The following is a 21,684-nucleotide window of genomic DNA, read 5'->3' on the forward strand; positions in this document are numbered from 1 at the left end:
ATGGCAACCCAAAAATGACATGAATGCTTACCCAGGAGTTATGCTGTTCATAAGTTCATTGATGCCACTAACATTAACTACCCCAGAAGAAGCTTTAAATTTAATAAAGGAATACAATGTTTGTTAAGGCACTCATCTCCTTACTGTATCAAGAGACAGTAGCAGCGGATTACTGGATCATTACAAGCAGCGCACAGCTCTGTTTAGAACTAATAAGTGAAACTTGCAATTCATTATGCTGGTTAAATATGCACATATACCTTCTCTCAATGTTAAGCCTAGAGTGCAATCACTTCCGTTTTAATGTTAAATTTCAAATCACAGTAACCTTTATTATAAGCACTATTAATAATGCTTGAAAAGTTTAATTTCAAAGGATAACATTAAACTTTATCAAGTGAACAGTATATTAGAATCATGCTTATTTGTGCAACTATTGCTTGACTAAATGGAGCAGTTATTGAAAGGGAGGGAGGGAGGACAGAGTCTTGCTAAAGTATTTGCTAAGAATGCCCAAGATTATTATACAGAATTTGTTGTTGTTTAGTCGTTTAGTCGTGTCCGACTCTTCGTGACCCCATGGACCAGAGCATGCCAGGCACTCCTGTCTTCCACTGCCTCCCGCAGTTTGTTCAGACTCATGTTTGTAGCTTCGAAGACACTATCCAACCATCTCGTCCTCTGTCATCCCCTTCTTCTTGTGCCCTCCATCTTTCCCAACATCAGGGTCTTTTCCAGGGAGTCTTCTCTTCTCATGAGGTGGCCAAAGTATTGGAGCCTCAGCTTCACGATCTGTCCTTCCAGTGAGCACTCAGGGCTGATTTCCTTCAGAATGGAGAGGTTTGATCTTCTTGCAGTCCATGGGACTCTCAAGAGTCTCCTCCAGCACCATAATTCAAAAGCATCAATTCTTCGGCGATCAGCCTTCTTTATGGTCCAGCTCTCATTATACAGAATACAGAACAGCATATACAGTGGATAGAACCAAATAATGTTTGGTTTCTTATTACAGTGGTACCTCGGGTTACATACACTTCAGGTTACATACGCTTCAGGTTACATATGCTTCAGGTTACAGACTCCGCTAACCCAGAAATAGTGCTTCAGGTTAAGAACTTTGCTTCAGGATGAGAACAGAAATCGTGCTCCGGCGGCGCAGCGGCAGGCCCCATTAGCTAAAGTGGTGCTTCAGGTTAAGAACAGTTTCAGGTTAAGTACGGACCTCCGGAACGAATTAAGTACTTAACCCGAGGTACCACTGTGTGGCTTTGCCCTTTCAGAATATTATGTCAGAAAATACATTATATTTTAATCCCCTTCTGCCCTCCAAGCAGCCAACACTGCTTCTCTCACTCTGAATTCCTTTTATCCTTGTAAGGTAGGTCAATTAGAAAGAGTAAGTGGCCTGTGATTATTTTATGAATAATTAGAACAATTGTTTTAAAAAAAAGATTAATTAGTGGGGTGGGGAGGTTAGCTGTGTCTTTTGTAGACATGGTCTTTCCTAGGAATAATATTTTTAGTCCAGGATGTGAATAGATGCAGTAGTCAGCAGTGAGGTAGCAGAAACATAGAAGCATGGCCCAAGGCCAGAAGACATGATGTAAGAAAGATTCAGGGACGAAAACTAGCAGCCAGAAAGGATTAAGACCATCCATATAGAAAAATACTTCCATAGATTCTGTTCTTAAAGAGTCTGCACAGTATCAAGGCAGGGATGAGTATAAATCACATACCAAGTAAAAAAAGGAAACAAAAACAAGACAGGACCTAGCCGAGGAAAACATGTAGGCAAGAAAACAGGGCAGGCAGCAATTCAAGGAAAAAACCCCAAAGAGATGCAAGACTAAAAAGAAACACAAGCTCCATGGACAAGCAGGAGGTTTAATCCTGCTATATTATAGTCACTTACCAAGAAGTATATCCCACCAAACTCAAAAGGCTATACTGTGAGTAAACATTGCACAGAATTGCACTGTTAGGGGAATATGAATTCTAAGAAAAGCACCAATTCTTCTTATATTCTGTGATGGACAAAACCAGGATACCGAAGTGTCAGCAGGAAGTCTTAACCATCACCATTCTGTATTATACTTGTTTAGGAAAGGTCACATAGCAGTTTCGGGAAACTGCTGAAACCATATATAATGAAAATCTCAATCTTTCCTAAGTGCCTTGAGTTTATTTGGCAACAAACCTGAAGATAGGGGCCTTGCTCACTGGATTTTGTAAGTATTTTGTAAATCACCCATTTGTAGAAGTTTTAAATGAAAATTGAATCAGATATGGTGTTGAGGGTGAGAGGTCAACCACACCTGCTCTCCATCCCTTCCTGTTTCACTGTCACCAATTTCCATCTAATGTCGACAAAGTAAACAGAGAAAACCATCATTGCCAAGGGTAGGAAGTGGCTTTTTTTTTAAAAAAAGTGAAAGATTAAGAAGGTTATTCTGAATATAGGCTACCTGCTGTCTGCATTTATGGCTATCAAGCAAATTTGGCTCACCAAAACCAGACTCAACACTGAGCCAGCACGGAAAATGAATCACTCCAGGCTAAATTCTCCATCCTCACTAATAAATTTCCTGAGCCTAGAGATCCACATAGTCAGAATGACTAATATTTGCATTAAGGAAATGTATTGCCATAGTAACAGAGACACTACACAGCTATCTACCTGCCACAGCCTGCTAAATTATTTAGCATGCCAATACTACAGTGACACTGTGTAAATGATCACGTTCATTAACGTAAGCCTCTGCACTGGAAAACTGTAAACACATGACATCAGGATTGATTGCTATTTATTAAGAGAAAAACCCAATTGCACTGATGATGTTAAAGCAAAAGGTATAGCGCTGGAAAGGGGTCGAGGAGATAATGGAAGGTCAAGCTATCTTAACAGTATGAACCATGTTATCTTAAAGTGCTTAAAACTTGTCATTCCTGCCCCACTGAGCCAACAGTTCTGAAAAATTATAGGAAGTCAGCATCCTGGCCAGCAGATATCAGATGCAGGACAAGTGGATTTTTTAAAAGAAATCTAATTATTATTTCTTTATTACCTTCCCTTCACTCCGAGGTCCTGGGGCAGAAATTAAAACACAATATTAAACTCTATTTAAAACAACTTATGATCCACAAAATAAGGTGGGTCCTAAAACTATGTATCTCAAGTGCCAAAAGCCAGGGTAAAATGTGCATCCTCAGCATTCACCGGAAGCTGTATAATAAAAATGCCAGGTGTACCTCTGGGGTGGGTTTCCACAGCTTTGGGGCTGCCACAGAGAGTGTCCTCTCCTGGGCCACCACACCATGAGCCTCTGAAGGTGGAAGGACTACCAAGAGGTCCCCTCTGCTGATTTCAGCACCCTGGAGGGTCTGTAAAGAAGCCTGAGTCATTTAGTGTTTTAAACACTAATGTGAACACCTTGAATTGAGCCCAGAAATGAACTAGCAACCAAGCGCAGATGTTTTAAAACAGGGGTTATATGATATCTAAATGGAACCCCAGCCTGTAACCTGGCGGCTGCAATTAGGACCAACTGAAGTTTCCAAGTCATCTTCAAGGGCAGCCCCACATAGAGCACACTGCAAAAATCAAATCTGAAAGTTAACAGAGCCTGGAGTACAGTGGTCAAATTATCTCTTTCCCAAAGGCAAGCTGGTAGCTGGTAAACCAACCAGAGTTGGAAAAGGTACTCCTAGACACAGAGGTCATCAGCCAGGAGCACCCCCAAACTACAAACCTGCTCCTTCCAGGGGAGTGCAACCCCATCCACGGGAGGCCACCTCCCAGCCATGAGAATCTGGAACACATAATACCTCTGTCTTTTCAGATTCTGCTTCAGTTTATTGATCCACATCCAACCCATCACCACCTCCAAGCACTGGTCTACCACCTCAACTCCCTCTCCTGATTCAGATGGAACAGAGAGACAGAGCTAGATGTCATCTGCACACTGATGACACTTCAAATCTGATGACAGCTCCCAGAGGCTTCATATAGATGTTAAATAGCAAGATAGAATCCTGTGGGACACCACAGTACAATTTCCATGGTGCTCCCATGACAACTTTCTGGAAACGACTCTGGAGGTAGGAGTGGAACCACTAAAGTACAGTGCCCGCAACCACCAGCTCCCTGAGATGCTTCAGAAGCATACTATGGTCAATTGAGGGACGCGGGTGGCGCTCTGGGTTAAACCACAGAGCCTAGGACTTGCTGATCAGAAGGTCGATGGTTCGAATCCCCATGATGGGGTGAGCTCCCGTTGCTCGGTCCCTGCTCCTGCCAACCTAACAGTTCGAAAGCACATCAAAGTGCAAGTAGATAAATAGGTACTGCTTGGGCGGGAAGGTAAATGGCGTTTCCATGCGCTGCTCTGGTTGGCCAGAAGCAGCTTAGTCATGCTGGCCACATGACCTGGAAGCTGTACGCGGCTCCCTCGGCCAATAAAGCGAGGTGAGCGCCGCAACCCCAGAGTCGGCCACGACTGGACCTAATGGTCAGGGGTCCCCTTTACCTTTACCTATGGTCAATTAAAATCATCACTGATGTTACCAAAGTATGCAAAAATAAAAGGCATTTTAAAAGGGGGGGGGCCCATACCAATAAAAACTGAATGTGGTCAGTGGCCTCTAGGGCCAATGGAACAAAAAATGGAAAACCAGAGCTTAGTAAAATGATGTGTCATGCTTGATCCCTCTACAGTTTATAGAATGCTGAGAAAGTCCAGAAAAATTTGGTGACTGGAACCCGGAACGGGGCACATTTACTTTTAGCTAACACTTCAGAGTTATAAACTTAATTCACACATACTGGTGCTATTATGTCAGCACTCCAGTCAATACATAACTCTGTTATGGAAAGAAGGTTTGTAGGTTGCCTAAGAGCAGATCATGCAAGGCAATTCTTGAACAAGCCACTGATGGACCACTAAATGAGTTTCTGGAATACCATGGCACTGACCTTAAGATAACTAATAGAAGCACAGTACAGCACCAGGGATTATTTGCAAAATTGAAGTTATAGGCCTTCGTGGACAAATTAGACAGAGCTTATGGACCATTTCCTCAGTGTACAATGCTAATCTATCTTCAGTTGGGACAAGTTTATCTGCGCTGCAGCATCTGAAGTGGCAACAGAAAACCAGATTCAACTAATCTGATGTGCTAGAAAAAACCAGTACAAGGACTTCTGCTAGCACACAACCCCAAAATCTGTTCTGGAGGGTCAGGAGAACCCTCAGAATACTACATGAGGGAGCAGAGGGGATGTCATTCTGTCAGGTAACGCTTGCAGTGACAGAACTATCGCATTAGCACAACACTTAATTCCACCCTTAGTGATTGATGCTCTCTGATGATGAGCCAAAAGCAATTTCTCAATAGTTCTATCTCTGGTTGAGAAAGGGAGGGAGTACAAAGAAAGGGAGATGCTATTAGAGCATGGTCTCCACAAAGGCCACGAAGACCAAGAAGTTTGTGGCTGCATTTATGTACAGGATACTTTAAAAGTACATAAGATTATAGTCCAATATAATTCTAAAACATCTCTAAAAGGTCTGTGATTATTTAGATTAGGATTAGCCACAATGTGATCTTCTTTTAACTACTTAAACACATACGGATATGATTGGAAAGGATACCTAGGAATGAATTCATTTATATACAATAAGTTAAAACTCAATACGTTTTTAAATTCCATATATTATTTTAGCACTTTTAAAAATGTACTCCTCTTGGTTTTCCATCTGAGATTAATAGTCCCGTTTTGTTCTTTAAATTCCAAAAAATTCTTTGTAAACAAAACAGGGCAGGGCACACTTTCTATTCATCTGGAAGAAGAGTCCTTCTCTTTTAATTATTCTTCAGCCTGCATGTTGTTTTTTATTCCACTTTTTCTTTCAGTAAGTCTCTCTTAGGGCCTCTCATATGAAAACCTGTTCAAGCAAATAAACAAACTAAATCCAATATGCAGCGTTGGTAACCTGCCAATCTGAGCACTGCTCAAGTGAATGTCTAAATCTAAGCACACAAGTGCAGTTCACTCACTCAGGAATAAGCCAGAAGTTAATCTCTTGTAGTCTTCTCCAAAGTTGGAACATTGTTAATTTACGCATGAGAAATCCTATAGTCCACCTAACTATAAGCCAGGAATTCACATACTGTTTTTAAAAAGACATACAATTCACTTCTTGTTTTGTATTTTTAGAAGAGCACTTTGTACCAACCAACTGGGCAGACTGGATCTCAGGGAGACTGAAACCACTTGAAACTTTCGGTCCTAATTTTTTTTAAAAAAGATTTTACATAATTGTTTAGGTTTTCATATAGAGTCTGTCTCTCACTATACAGACTTTGCATATGGTTTGCTCTTTATTTAGTTTGGTTGCCTTACAAGCCTTACCTTCTTTGTTTCACTAATTAATTAATACTTGTATTTTTCAGATAAGGAGCTGAAATTGATAGCTACTGGCCTAGGTCTAACAATTTTTTCTCTCTCTACCCTAAACCCAGTTCATGCCTAAGGCTTGCATGAAAAAACGTGGTGGAAGTGCTATTGATCACATTTTTCACTTTTGTGAACAACTTTGAAGTGTTAGAACAGTGACTCTGTGTCTTAGAATAGAATGCATGCCAACAACCAAATCTGCAAGTGTGTGTGGATACATACAGGCCATGAAAATACTGAAATGATCTCAGATTGAGCAGCAATATTCAAGAGACACTGTCATCTGACAAAATTGTGTCAACTTTTTATGAGCAAATCTTGTTGATGCCTTCCAGCAAATTGTCACAGATCTCAGGCCCTATTTGATAATTTCTACAACACGGATGGCGCTGTGGGTTAAACCACAGAGCCTAGGACTTGCCGATCAGAAGGTCGGCGGTTCAAATCCCTGAGACAGGGTGAGCTCCCGTTGCTCGGTCCCAGCTCCGGCCAACTTAGCAGTTCGAAAGCACATCAAAGTGCAAGAAGATGAATAGGTACCGCTCTGGCGGGAAGGTAAACGGCATTTCCGTGCGCTGCTCTGGATCGCCAGAAGCGGCTTAGTCATGCTGGCCACATGACCCGGAAGCTGTACGCCGGCTCCCTCGGCCAATAAAGCGAGATGAGCGCCGCAACCCCAGAGTCAGTCACGACTGGACCTAATGGTCAGGGGTCCCTTTATCTTTACAATTAATAACTACACACAATCAACACAACTTGGCTGGGTTCACAGTCAGTGCAAAGTGGCTAAGAAAGTTTTGGTCAAGACAGTTAGAGATTCATGTTAAGAATTCAGAAGAATTCATGGAAAATTTGATCACAAGAGTGCTCAAAAACAAAAAGTTGAATATACGAAAACTCAGTGTCAGGAACTGGGAAGAGAGGGAACAGCTTTCAACTACACTTTAGCCATCCTGACTGCAAGTACAAAATATGTGATCAAAATATACAGTAAGTGCTCCAGAATGAGCTTCTGGATTGTAACATCTCTCAACAGGGCCAACATCTCTTCCATGCTGTCTAAATTAATGTTAAACAAGATCAGAATCAAAACGCCACTTGGATCTACAAGGAACAGGAATTTTCTGGAAGAGGCAGGAAGCGTTAAGTTTCAAACTGACTGATTACTAAATACTTAGAAGTCGTACAAGGACATGTTTCTCAAGACTACATTATTTTTACTGACAGCATACTTTTACCATTTAAAATGAAATGTTGCTTACAGCACAAGCATATTCAGTTTCATAACCAGTGACATTTTTGAAAAGTTTCAGTTTCAATTTTTTTTAACAGCTGTCATCCATAAGGAGCAGGAATAGACAGAACACCAAGTAGGAGTTCATCTGATGATACTTTTGTGAATCTGGAATACGGAAATTATCAACAGCCTAGCACTTCTTCATCTGCTCTTCTCATTTTCCCATGCAGAACATCTGATCCAGCCAAACAACATTATCATCCGTATCTAGGATATCATGCACAGATCAAAGCAGCATTCAGCCAGCAGCAGGTTGTTTCATAAATGTCAAAAGGAGAGCACAGAGCCTCATTGTATATTACTGCATATAGTAGCATGAGCCATTGAACTAGATATCAGATTATAATTGAAAACTGCTGATCTGTGTATTCTAAAAACAAAACAAACAACACATACTACAAATTTCAATCAAGAATTCTCTCTGACAGGAAAAGCATATGGACATCTGACTCACTAAATCAACTTCATCAGAAGACTTTACAGCCAAATTCCTTTATATAATAGATTTTTCTCTTTGCTATGTACAGAATAATCTGTTCTACTTCATAGCTTTTACAGCAGGTCTGCAAATATTCCCATAATCCTTGGACAATTTAATCTAGTGTGCAGATGGTTTAAATCTCACCAATCTAACTGCTTTGCTTTTGGAAAACAAAATACATTGTCCTGTGCCAGTAGTATAGCAGAAGCACATATTGAACTATCCAATGCATAATTTTATAGCCCTGTTCCACAGCCAGTTTTTGTTGCTATCTATATCATTTAGCAGCAAGCTCTGAGACACTGCCTGTAGAATGCAAACAGTAGGGTCCAAATTTCAACAATTATTCTGTATATCTCAGCAAAGGCCGTAAATGTTAGTTCGGGGGGGGGGGGAGGATTTCATTTTTAGAAATAATTCTTAGAATTTATATTTGTTTATTTAATTAATTTCTAAAGCAGCCTTCAATAAGTACAGTGGTACCTTGGTTCTCAAACTTAATCCGTTCCAGAAGTCCGTTCCAAAACCAAAGTGTTCCAAAACCAAGGCGCACTTTCCCATAGAAAGCAATGCAAAATGGATTAATCCGTTCCAGACTTTTAAAAAAACCCCTAAAACAGCAATTTAACATGAATTTTACTATCTAATGAGACAATTGATCCATAAAATGAAAGCAATAAACAATGTTCTGTTGTCACACAATCAACCAATCAGTAGCTGAACTGGGTTCCACACAGTAACAAAAACAAAACAAAAAAACCCGCAAAAGCAAAACCGCAAAATAAATAGCAAAAACAGAGACCTCAGCGTAACACTCAAAACAGAAGAGTAGCACTCAAAATGGAAATATGGCACTCAAATCAGAAGCATAACCCTCAAAACAGAGCATGTTCGGCTTCCAAAAAAAGCTAGCAAATTGCAACACTTACTTCTGGGTTTGCAGTGCTTGGGTTCCAAGTTGTTTGAATACCAAGGCATTTGAGAACCAAGGTATCACTGTAATTCCAGAGCCCTAACACAGGCTGCTCTATGAAAGCATAGTCAACACTGGGTCCAGATAGGGGTTAATAAGAAAATAAAAAATAAAATATAGCAGACTGAGTACTGTAAATAAACGTACTGTATATCCAAGACCAGAGATATACCGGTACTTGTATTCAGCAATGCTTGGGCGGAGCAAGGAGGCGTGACCAAGCACGGGTAAGACTGTAAAGTCTACGTCATTGGTCACAGCCCTGGAGAAGAAGAGCGGCCGCATCCGACACTCATTTGACAAGGATGAGGTGCGCCCCAAGTACCAGCACACAGAAGCGGGCAGGTTCTTGCCCAGTACAGCACAGACAACACAGGCAGCCGGCGTGCAGGAGAAAAGAAGAACCACTTTCGGGCCGCTGATCCCATCTCCTCCGCCGCCGCCACTCGCAAAAGCAGACATAGGAGCCGTGTTTGGGAGAGGCACAGGCAGCTCCTGTGCCTGCCCTTGTGAGAGGCGGGTGGCACCGGTGGGACCAGCGGTGAGAAAGGGCTGCTTTCAGGCCGCTCATCCCTCCGCCGCCCACCTCTGCCGCTCACAAGCGCAGGCACGAGCCGTGATTGGCAGAGCGGAGGGCAGCACCTCTCTGAAGCCAGCCAGCCCTTTCTCGCCACTGGTCCCATCGCCGCCGCCTCTCGCACCATAGGTAGGCCGGGGGGAGGGGGGAGAGAGAAGCCCCCTCCAGTGCGTGTGTGTGTGCACATACATACACACACAGTCCGGCCCGCCACGTGGTCTGGGGGACAGTCAACCAGCCCACTCCCCAAAAAGTTTGCTGACCCCAGGTAAGTGGGACCCTCATTCGAGTATAAGCCGAGGGGTTTTTTTTCAGCATAAAAAATGTGCTGAAAAAGTTGGCTTATGCACAAGTATATACGGTAATTACTTTTACAATTTAGATACTCCATTGCATCGCAGAGCCTTTATGCTATCTCGTCTAAATGCATTCCCTTCATCTGTTTTGTTCAGAAGGTTTCAAAAAAATCCCCTTCCAGAACAGATTCTGCTCCTGTAGTAATAAGAAAACAACAGATACAATACATCACATAATTTTGGATTGCCCTCTTCTCGACACCTTCACCGAAATCTCCTAGTGACTCCTTTACAGCTTAAAATATCGATTCACAAAGAATCTGTAATCCAATATTTGTTGAGGGATGATACTCCTGAAACTACCAAGATTGTTTCAGGGTATTTAAAGCTAAAGCTAAAGTTGCCTGATTTATTCAATGGTGGCTATCTAGTGTTTGGATTATCAATGTATTTGGATGACTTTGTATGATTTTATTGTTTAAACTTATGCCAATAAAGGCCAATAACAACATATGATAAATCTTTAATCCTTTTCTATATAGGTCCTGTGTTTGTAAGTAGCTTGAGCATCACCCATGAGCCTTAAAGGATTTGCATACATACATTTATGATTCAGATGGTGAGCCATTAACAGCAATATGCCCAAAAGAGATTGATTGGGAAAACAGTAATCATCATTAGTTACCTCTGCCTTACATCATTCTCCTTCCAATTCCTATGCAAACACTAAACTGTTTATTCCTTGATCCTTCTTTAAAATTCTGGGTTTGTACAGTGTGTTGGTTCTCCTTCCTTAGACAACACCCAACTTGCAAATCAGAGAAACGGAACAAGTCATAAGAACAGTGAAAGAAAAACATATGACATGTTTATCCATCATATATATCATATTTGATGGACAGTTATTTGACAGTATTTCTCCACAGAAAATAGTAAAAAACCCATTAATGCTATTCTCAGGTCCATAGCTGTCAACTTACAGATTTGAAAATAAGGGACCAGCAGCCAAAATAAGGGACCTGCAGCCTCACCTGTTCCAGACACTCCAGTCTTCCTGTCCTCCTGCAGTCTGGTCAAACTCATGCTGGTAGCTCTGAGAACACTGTCCAACCAACTTTGTAACCAGAGGTTCAACTGAATAGAATCTGAATCACATGCACCACAAGGCCTATGCAGCCTCAACTTAAGATGGCTCCCCGGCCTGGCTTTGCACTGAAAGTTTGCAGCAGCACGTTCAACAAAATGGCGTCCACATTCAAAAACCCTCTCAGCTTGCATTAACTAGCCACACACAAGGCATGCAAGCTCCACCCCCCAGTCGTTCTTAGACTTCTTATTGGGTGAGCAACACAGCCAAGCAACACAGTTGGAGCCTCCCTCCTCCCTAGCCGGCAGGGAGGGAGAGAGAGGAGCTGCTTCCTTTGAAATTTAAGGGACATCATTTAAGGGACATCCATCAATAAGGGACAGCAGCGGGACATGGCACTGGAATAAGGGACTGTCCCTTCAAATAAGGGACACTTGACAGCTATGCTCAGGTCAGGATCCAAAGCACTGCTTATTGCTCAGAAATTAATTGGTTAGAGTTCCCATACTATTTGTCTCTGCAGAATAAAACAGAGGACTTGAAGAGATGTAGGGATACTGCTGAAACATAGAAACACCAGCATGCAGAATGCTCCAAAAATACAAGCAATCTAGAATATTTAACTACTTATATTCTCATGTATTGTTTCAGTATCTTGCAACAGACAGAATTGAAAACCAAAGTACAGGCACCCTCCATTCCCACCTTCAAAATATTGGAGCGCTTGCCTTTGGCTTCAGCTAACAATTCTACCGTACTATGCACCATTAAAATGCAAAGAGCACTCTCTTGTTAATTTTTCACTTCAGGAAACCGCAGCTCTTCTTTGAGAATTCATTTAGCAGAAGCTCTTAGAACAGCCTCTCTTTAATTATATCAATTCATCTTTCATTTCTACCAGATATACAGCGTTCATTTGCAACTCAATTTATAAAGAATTTGACCTTAAAAAACACAAAGGAAAGAAAAGGCTTTCTGGCCCATATATCCTCCTACCTGACCCAATGCCTAAATTGATCACTCATTAAGTTTCTTTTAAGGCAGAAATCTGCCTATGAAATCCGTAATTCCAGATCTGTAGCTCCCTATGGCAAATAGATTTGCTATAGTATAATCATGAATAATATAACTTTATAGTAGCCAAAAACATTAGAATCAAACGGACACACAATCCACACTTTTCCATTTTCAAGGTAAGCCAAATAAAAAATATACCAGAAACTTGATTGAGACAAAATTATCACTATTGTGATGCCACAGATATATATAGCATAAAGATGCCAGGCTTGAAGATAAATTAATTTTTAAAATGGCATAGAAAGAAGGAGCAAATTAAATACACATCAAGTCTACAAGTCTACCCATTCATCTCAATTTTTCCCATGTGTGAGTCACAAACATAAGGCATATCTCATAAACATACATTTCCATGTACAGGTTTTTATCAACATGCTTTGCATAAAAACTGGGAAGGTATCAGTTTCCAAAACAGTATTACCTAGATTCTAGAACAATCTTGCCCAACTTTTGGTCTAAGACAGATGGAGGATACTAACTCCTATCAAACCCAGCCAGCGCAGAACAGCCCAAAACAGCTGGAATGTACCAAGTTGGGAAAGGCTGATTTAGAAGTTGTATGAGAAGCATGACTGATTAGGTTGTTGGGCTATTCTGGCAACTTCGCCATTTCACATAAATTCCACCAATTACATTTGTAAGCAATTGGATAGGCAAATGCCTTCCATGCCACTAACTCTAGAAAATAATGGTGCAGCTACATAGCTTTGTGTTATGCCAACAGGCCTAACTAAACTGAAATCTAATACAAAGCATCATGTGGCCTCATGCCAAGATCATCCAAGCAACAAAATCTGGATTTGGTTTTGCACATGGGTTAGAAGCCCTCATTTGACCTTGCATATGTGCTTTCTTTATTTACTCCACAAATCCTTACATCTAAATCAAGGTAGAGAAAAAATTGATTTGCTTTAAAAACAAGTTAAACGCACTGGTTTTTTTAAAAAAATTGAACAACACTGTTCCGGGAACACTTAAATCTGCCTGCAACCAAATACCTATTTCTTTATATTAATTTAGAAAGGGGAATCATGTATGCCTTGTCAATGTTTGTAAACAAGAATGTCCTATGAAATAAAAGAACTTTGGTTTGCTTTATTGGGTCAAAAACAAGACACAACTTTTTAAAATCAACGTGGCATAGTTTTACTATATATGAAACATCAATAGAACATGATTACAAGAGTCCAAGAGCACATAGAAACTTGTGAATTATATCTTTGTTTAAAAACTGAAAGGACTTAAAAGTTTACTATAATAAATTGACACTTGGGTGGTGATGGAATGGTTGAATGTTAATTGCTGTTCTTTGTATTAATAAGTAAAAATAATAATATTGGGAGGGGGGAGCTGTGTGTCTGCACATTTCCTCCTCTCTTTCCTTGCCCATTTTAGCAGAAGGTAGGCAGAAAGAGCCATGTTCTCTTTAGCTCTGTACGTGCATAACGAAAATTACCTTTCATTACTGGACAGAAAAGATACAGATAGGTCTCAACATGTGCATACCCTTCCTTCAAACAATCAGCTTTGGTGTTGATATTCTGGCTTGTTAAACCAGTTTTCCATGATATCCAAACCAGAAAAATATGGTTAAACCCCTGCTTCATTGTTCTCTGATGTCCCACAAGAACAGCCAGAAAGGCATCGAAGGACTTGCTTCTGGTTATATACACACACAGAGACGCCTTCATAATATATTTTTAGGCACCAGGAGACAACCTTCCTCTTCAGGCCTTTGACTAATTAATATTCCACAGCCTTTTAAACATGTCTGTGGGAAGGGAGGGGTCATTGTTTTGCTACGTATTTTGTTTTAATTCTTTACTTGTTTTTATCCTGTATTTTTTCTGTGAACTGCCCTGAAATCTTATTATGAAGGGCAGTATATAAATACAGTGGTACCTCGGGTTAAGTACTTAATTCGTTCCGGAGGTCCGTACTTAACCTGAAACTGTTCTTAACCTGAAGCACCACTTTAGCTAATGGGGACTCCTGCTGCTGCCGCACCGCCGGAGCACGATTTCTGTTCTCATCCTGAAGCAAAGTTCTTAACCTGAAGCACTATTTCTGGGTTAGCAGAGTATGTAACCTGAAGCGCATGTAACCTGAAGCGTATGTAACCTGAGGTACCACTGTAATAATAATAATAATAATAATAATAATAATAATAATAATAATAGGAACAGATGAAGAACAGACTACAACTCAGTATCCTAAGAGCTACTCCCCATTAAAAGAAATACAACACATTGCATTCAACCTGCTTTTGCTTGCCATTTTCAGCAAACAGGAAATGGAAAAGCCACACGTGCAATTTAGTGGCATGGCTTTTCCAAGCAGGAACTGAAGCACTGAACAACTTACGCTGCCGGTCCAATCTTTAAATAGATAGGATGTGTACCTGTAATAGCTGTGGCAGCACAAGACAGATAGGAAAGGAGGCCATGATAGTTTATCTTGTCCTTTCTTAACAAGAAAGTCAAGGCACCATACATGGGGTTCCCATTTTATCTCACAGCAACTTTCTGAAGTACATTAGGCTGACAGATAGCAACACGCCCAAGGCGACAGACACAATGAGCTTCTTGGGGAAGTGGGAATTTGAACATTAATTTCCACACTCAGGCCACATATTCTAGCTACCTGCACTAGCACAGTACCTGTTTTCTACTTCTTCGCTCACCAGGGAAGTAATTGCTATCAGAGACAAACAGCAGTGATGTAATGCATACAATTTTCCATTGAAAATTTGCTAAAACATATAATCTCCAGTGCTTTATTCTGCTGCAGAATTTTCTTTTCATACATTCATTAGTAGCAATGATTCATTTAATGTCAGTTGCAAATACAATATTAGCCAAGCTTGGCAGTTTCAAAGTTGTAATTAATATTTTTCAGGTGATTAATCCTAACCAGTATGTGAGTTGCATATCATGCACAGTTCTTTGGTTGCTAAACATTTATTAGTATGTCAACAGTTTTCAGTAGCTGAGGTATTTTTCTTCTTCAATGTAAACAATGTAAAGGAAGTAAACGCTAATGTCTTTAAATATTTACAAGCAGTCTTCTAGTAAAAAGATTCTACCTAACACCACATTAAGGATGTTTTTAACTTTTCCTCACTCAAATATTTCAGGTTGAATATCTGTAGTGTACTGTGACAAAAAATTAACCTGAGGTTCCCAAACTGTGGTCCACGAGCTTCTTTCAGGTGGTCCATGGTGTGTCTGTGAATTTGTGGCTGACAATGTGAAGCAGAGCATCCAATGCATTTAATATTCATATTGATTTTATTGTATTTCACTGCTTTTTTATTTCTTATATTGTATTATACCATTTGAGTTTTGTGGAATTCAAATTATGTACTGTATTTTATTGTATTGCAGTTTATAATTTAAATCGTAATACCATAAAAGAAATAAAAGAAGCTACAAAAATACATCTAAAATCATACAGCATCTAGCACAGAGTGATACAATTGCTACCATCATTCAGTGGTTTGCTAAAATCCTTAGCAATTTTCCAGTGGCCTGTGGAGAGGAAAGTTTGGGAACCATTGCTTTCGGGCATGAGAAAATTTTCCAGCGAAAGCTGTAATTTTTCATTCCAAATTACATTACCCACACTAATCTACTTTAAATAGTAATACTTTCCACAAAACATTTCAATTCATTTCCCCCCCAGAAAACTCACTTATAGAGTTCAGTAGCAAACTGCATGGCAATATTTTAATTAGACAGATTTGTCCTCTTCTATTGCGTAGGTGGGTGGGATTTTTTAGAAAAAACTCTGCTGAAGCACAAACGAGCTCTCACATGATTGCCAACTGAGCAAAGCAAACAAAGGTTTGTGAATATATCTTAGCATCTTCATGTTCATATTGGTTCATGTTCCTAACTTGCCAGCAGGGCCGGATTTAGGTTTGATGAGACCCTAAGCTACTTAAAGTAATGGGGCCCTTTACATGTCCAGCTGTCCTTTGTCAACAACCAATTGTCACTGTTTAGGAGCGCTTTGGTTTGGGAACAGACTTCCGGAACAGATTAAGATTGAGAACCAAGGTACCACTGTATATAGAAATGAGCAAACCAGTGATATTTTAGGGAGCAGGCTAGCAGGCGGGGCCCATTACTTACATCATGGGAGCCTACTCAACACAAAACACTGTTGCTGTATATAGGTTTTATTTTGCTTTTTATCTTATATTTTGGAAATGTACATCCAGGTGTGTTTTTTCTTTAATTTTTTGGGGGTCCCCAAGAGAGTAGGGCCCTAAGCTATAGCTTGTTTAGCTTATACCAGGGGTCTGCAACCTTTAAGACAAAAAGAGCCACTTGGACCCGTTTCCGAAGAAAAAAAAACTGGGAGCCGCAAAACTCGTCATTATAAAAATAACTTTTTTGTCACTTTTTTTATTATTTCTTTGTTTGACCCCTCAGAATTACTCCTCCTCATAGAAATAAACGTTAAATTAACAAGTTACCTTTTTTTTGTGTGTGTGTTGTTCACTCCCCTTCAAAACAGTGACCAGCGTACATGCCCCCTTTCAATGCAGTGACCAGCATACATGCCCCTCACAATGTAGCGGGCGGGCGGGTGGGAAGGTGACGTCGGGATGGTGCGTGGCTAACGCACACACCGCCCCCATGCAACGTCACAGCCAGTACAGCGCCCGCCACAGTGGGGAGTGTTGGGGCGCACAATGCGCCTCCTCCCCTCGCTAGTATCCGCCCCGGAGTCGCGGCAAAGGTGTAAAAGAGCCACATGCGGCTCCGGAGCCGTGGGTTGCTGACCCCTGGCTTATACATGAATCCGAAACTGCTTGTCAGCATGGTGGGAAACTCCAGGTTCAGCAGGAATCACCTAGACAACTCTAGTCATTAAGACAGCATCAGGTCCCTCAAAGCCATAACATGCCCCTACATTACACCTCCTTGCCAACTAGCTGCAAAAATCAGATTTCTTTTTCTGTACTGGCCACACTTCCTTTTTTTTTTACGCACTCTGTTATAATTATTTTAATCTTTCAGTCCCCATCCAGTAAGTTGGTACCTGTTCAATAGCTATCAAACATCAAAGGATGTAAATGCTTATGAAGCACATGTCTTAATCAACCTATACAAAAGCACCTAGAGGTTACTTTGATTACTCAGTGCAATCACTCTAATTCAGTAAGAATGATTACAACATTACAGCCGACATCAAGTTTGGGCTATTATCTTTGGAGGCTGTCTCAAGAACCAACCTACAATGTTGTAAACAAATATTCTAACCAACATCTATTACAGCAAGTTACAGTTTTATCCTAAACTTATCTTATGCTCTAGCTTCTGGGGGGTGGAAAATCAGCTTTCGTTACTGCACAGAAAAGCTAGAGAGACGGCTCCATACGCACAGATTCAGGTTACCAAAGATTTATAATTTTTGAAGCATGTGTTGATCTGTTTCATTTTTAAAAGAGCTTTGCAGCAAAAGGCATGTTCCAATATAACTTTTCATCTACAGGATATATTGAAGTTGCCACTCCAACCACACATACCAAAAACAGTTTCTAGAAACTGTTGGAAAAGATTCTAGAAAATCGAATTCAGATCATAACAAGGCGGCCATTTATTTTATTTTATTTTTAAGAAAAATGTAGTTATACATTTACAATGTGCTAAATTAAAATGACTATGTGATTCTGTGTAGATATAGCCTTTATTTTTGAATAACCTTTTTTTGGGGGGGGGGGTTATGAGCAAGGATCATTCTGAAGGCAATCTTATTTCACACACAGCATTGTACGTACACTGAATATTACTGCAAATTTATTGTGCTATTTTTGTGCTATGCAAACGACATGAGAAGATTTGGTCTGTTTATTTGCATCACTTATTACTCATATGATCCTTGCTCATAAAACCCCCAAAAAAGGTTATTCAAAAATAAAGGCTATATCTACACAGAATCACATAGTCATTTTAATTTAGCACATTAGCAACCTAAGTCTAAAAGCACTCCACTATGACCTTCTGAAAAATCAAAGGCTTCTGACTTTAGGCCAAATGACTTAACAATTGTAAATGTCTCATGAGACAAGAGAGGTGAGAAAGGAGGAACTTGAAATTGGATCCAAGCCAAAGGTCAGGAATGTACTTATTCCCTCTTGGCTGCACACTTATCCTGGCAGCATATAGGGAAGCACTGCTTTTTTATTCAATGTCAGAGCAGCAGCTTTTTGACACAACGCACATTATCTTTGATAATAGTTTTGAAATAACATTTTTGGTTCACTTTGCCTGGTGACACTTTCCACATTGTTGCAAATGAAGGATTTTAACAGGTATGTAAAAAAGCAGCTCAATTATTATAACTAGAGGCATTAATCAATTCCCTCACCATTATCCTTCTCCAGAAAACCAAGCGTACGTGACTTCACAACTTTAGGTGCTGTATATTTGAAGTTACACACACTTGGGTGACTTCCAGTGCTGTCAGACTGCTTGCAGAATGGAAGGAGAAACTCAAGGTTGCAAGGGGGGGGGGAGAGAAGCAGCGAATTTCACAGCATCCACCAGTGTGATGCTGGATATTGCCCAGTGGAATAAAGCCACTGTTTTCTATGTACAATCATCATGAGAGATGCCAAGTCACCAACTGAATCAAATCCAGCATGCTGCCTTACTGTGTATTAGCTTCATTATGCTCCTATCATAAATTAAAAATTGACTTAATATGAGTAACTTTACAGTTTTTGTCCATCAGCTCAGTGGGAAGAATATTTTGTACATCATAACCACTTATTCATATATACCGGCAGCGACCATTTTGTGTGGGGATTCTGTTCCTGGCGCCCGCACATATTAGCGGAGTGCATTACACCCCTTTAGACGTCAGCAGAGCACCCAAAAGCCGGTTACGCCCCCATTCATCCCTCTTCCAGGTCCAAAAGGACCCACACATTGGTGGACGCACCTAAAATGGCCACCACTTGTACTTTAATACAGTCCTGTGAGACATAAGCCATATAAATTCACAAATCAGGGAGTCCTATTTCTTTAATGTCGCATTTATAATAAAACATTGTGCTAATTTAATACATGATATTGTGCTAAGTGAACAGTGTACAAACTGACATATGCTATGATGTCATATATTTAACTCAATAATTTTAGATTAGTGTTAACTCATTAAAAAAAACCCTTTTAGAACCATTTACTGGTTATGAATAGTAGGCTACATTCTCACAAGTTTATGTAAGCACTGATAAGTGATGCATACATAATATAATTACACTAGTCTTGTACAGTATTAAATTACATTTTAATCACTTTCCCCTCAATACCCATTTGATACAAAGAAATCACAATTTCAATTGAGGAAAGGCTGAATTTTACGGCTATGGATTCAACCAGTGAAGTTCCAAACTATTTCGAAATGTATCAAAAACAATAAACTATTTTTTTATATACTGTAGGTAACATGCAAATATTCATCATAACTTTCAAATGACTATCTAAATTTCTAGAAGTATCCAAAATTCACCTTGTTTAGTTACAAAGGGATTTCAACCCTGTAAATGCAGTATATAGAAATTTACTTGGCAATCAGTCCCTTAGGGCTTCTGTCTGCGTTGACACACACAGGAATGCACTGTAAATATTTCATATTTTAAAGAGCCAAACCTCTGAACATATATTTATCACTTCCGTAAGCATCTTAAGACTTTGTATTGACAGTTAACATACCACAAACTCAAATAATGAAGGCGTGTTTTAAAGTGCCTTCCCTGTGTGCTGTGTACTAAAATGAAACTTGGTGGAATGACTCAGAATATTGCTAGCTGGAAATTCTGCATGTCTCTATCTTCATTAAATGAGTCAGTAATCGTCCAGTTCCCTCTTGTATGTGGGATACGTATAACTGGCTATTTAGATGGTATGCTTGTCTAGTATTGCAGCTGCAGCGCGGAGACACAACTGACAAATCTCTATAAATCATATTTAATAAGCAACACCTCAAGTGAACTTTTGTTGTGGTTTTCAAAGACTTCTCCACATTTTTAAGCTAGGCAGGAGGATGTGTGCAATAGCAGAAACTAACTGCCTCCAAACAAAGAAGGTAAGTAAAACGTTTCACAGCATACACAGAGAGCGCTAAAATGTGTTCAACTGTGTACAGAACAGAAGAACAGGTATAATCTTGGAGATACTGTGGGTTCAAGTTCCAGACCACCACAATGTCGCCAAATGCGAGTCAAACACATTTTCTGGTTTCCCAGTACATATAAAAGTTATGTTTATACTACACTGTAGTCTATTAAGTGTGCATTAGCCAGGCATGTCCAACCAGATCGCGATCTACCGGTAGATCCCTGGCTGATCCTGGTAGATCGCGAAACCCTTATCGATCGTGGGATTAAATAAAGTTTACCCAAAGTTAACAAATAAAAGCTGAAGAGCTCTGGGCAATCCTCCGCAAAAGAAGCTCAACAACTTTGGGCAATTCACCTACCCCACAAACGTTCCCCCTCCCTCCAATGACAATGGGTAGATCACTGCCAGTTTTTTTATACTGAAAGTAGATCACAGTCCCTTGGGAGTTGGGCGTGCCTGATCTAAGCCTTCAGCGAGTCGTAATCTTCTGGCTGATGGAGGGCACTACCTTGATGTTGGGAGTTGCTGACTGATTAGGCACCTGCATCCTCACAAGGAGCAGCTGGGCAGGCTCCTGCAGCCTTGTCTCCAATCCACCAGCAGCACCAGCAGCTCCTCCAGTGCTCCAGTGCTTTTGTAAAAAAAAGCACTATCTATGATGCACAATAAAACTATGCACAATAAAGTGAGGTATGCCACTATATTTATCTCATGAGCCAATTTGTGCATATATGGACCAAGTGTATTATCAGTTCTGTTTCATTAAGTAAATTCACTTTTTTAAAAAAAAAAATCACTGTTAAGGCACAAACCACCCTTAATGTTATTAGCAGCCAAATATCATCAACACTTGATAGCTGTGTATAATGAGAGATTGTTGTTTAGGTCCAGTAACTGCATGTGGTAGTATTCCCATTAGGGCTGAAGTAATTACAAGAAATTTAAGTGAGAACAGAGGTTAAACAACCTTATACCCTCATGTTTATTCTTCATAACAAGGCAGAAATCAAGCTGTTGCTGTGTTTTATTTGCCCTGTGGTGTAAAAATATATACAGTCTTCACAAAACTTCCATCTTGCACCTACTAAAGACAGAATTTTAAAAGATCTTGGGTGGAAAGTGTTGAATGTATAACTAATATCAGTATACTGAACAATTCTGAGATTCGTATTTTAAATGTACAGTGGTACCTTGGTTCTTGAACGTACGGTAATCCATTCCAGAAGTCCATTAGACTTCCGAAATGTTTGAAAACCAAGGTGCAGCTTCCAATCGGCTGCAAGAGCTTCCTGCACTCAAGT

The 21,684-nt window shown here is 40.1% G+C and overlaps 1 protein-coding gene and 1 long non-coding RNA gene across 3 annotated transcripts in view; one reads left to right on the forward strand and one right to left on the reverse strand.

The window, feature by feature from the left end:
- The window catches only part of FHIP1A (FHF complex subunit HOOK interacting protein 1A), an 85,190-nt gene that overhangs the window by 55,145 nt on the left and 8,361 nt on the right, over positions 1–21,684 (reverse strand). The window lies entirely within an intron of this gene.
- The window catches only part of LOC310770529, a 32,968-nt gene continuing 22,067 nt past the window's right edge, over positions 10,784–21,684 (forward strand). For both annotated transcript variants that reach the window (XR_014552231.1, XR_014552232.1), the window contains exon 1: positions 10,784–10,914. This is a non-coding gene — a long non-coding RNA (uncharacterized lncRNA). The remainder of the gene's footprint in view (positions 10,915–21,684) is intronic.

This window comes from Podarcis filfolensis, assembly GCF_964270895.1.
Source record: "Podarcis filfolensis genome assembly, chromosome: 9".
In the NCBI taxonomy this organism is placed as follows: domain Eukaryota; kingdom Metazoa; phylum Chordata; class Lepidosauria; order Squamata; family Lacertidae; genus Podarcis; species Podarcis filfolensis.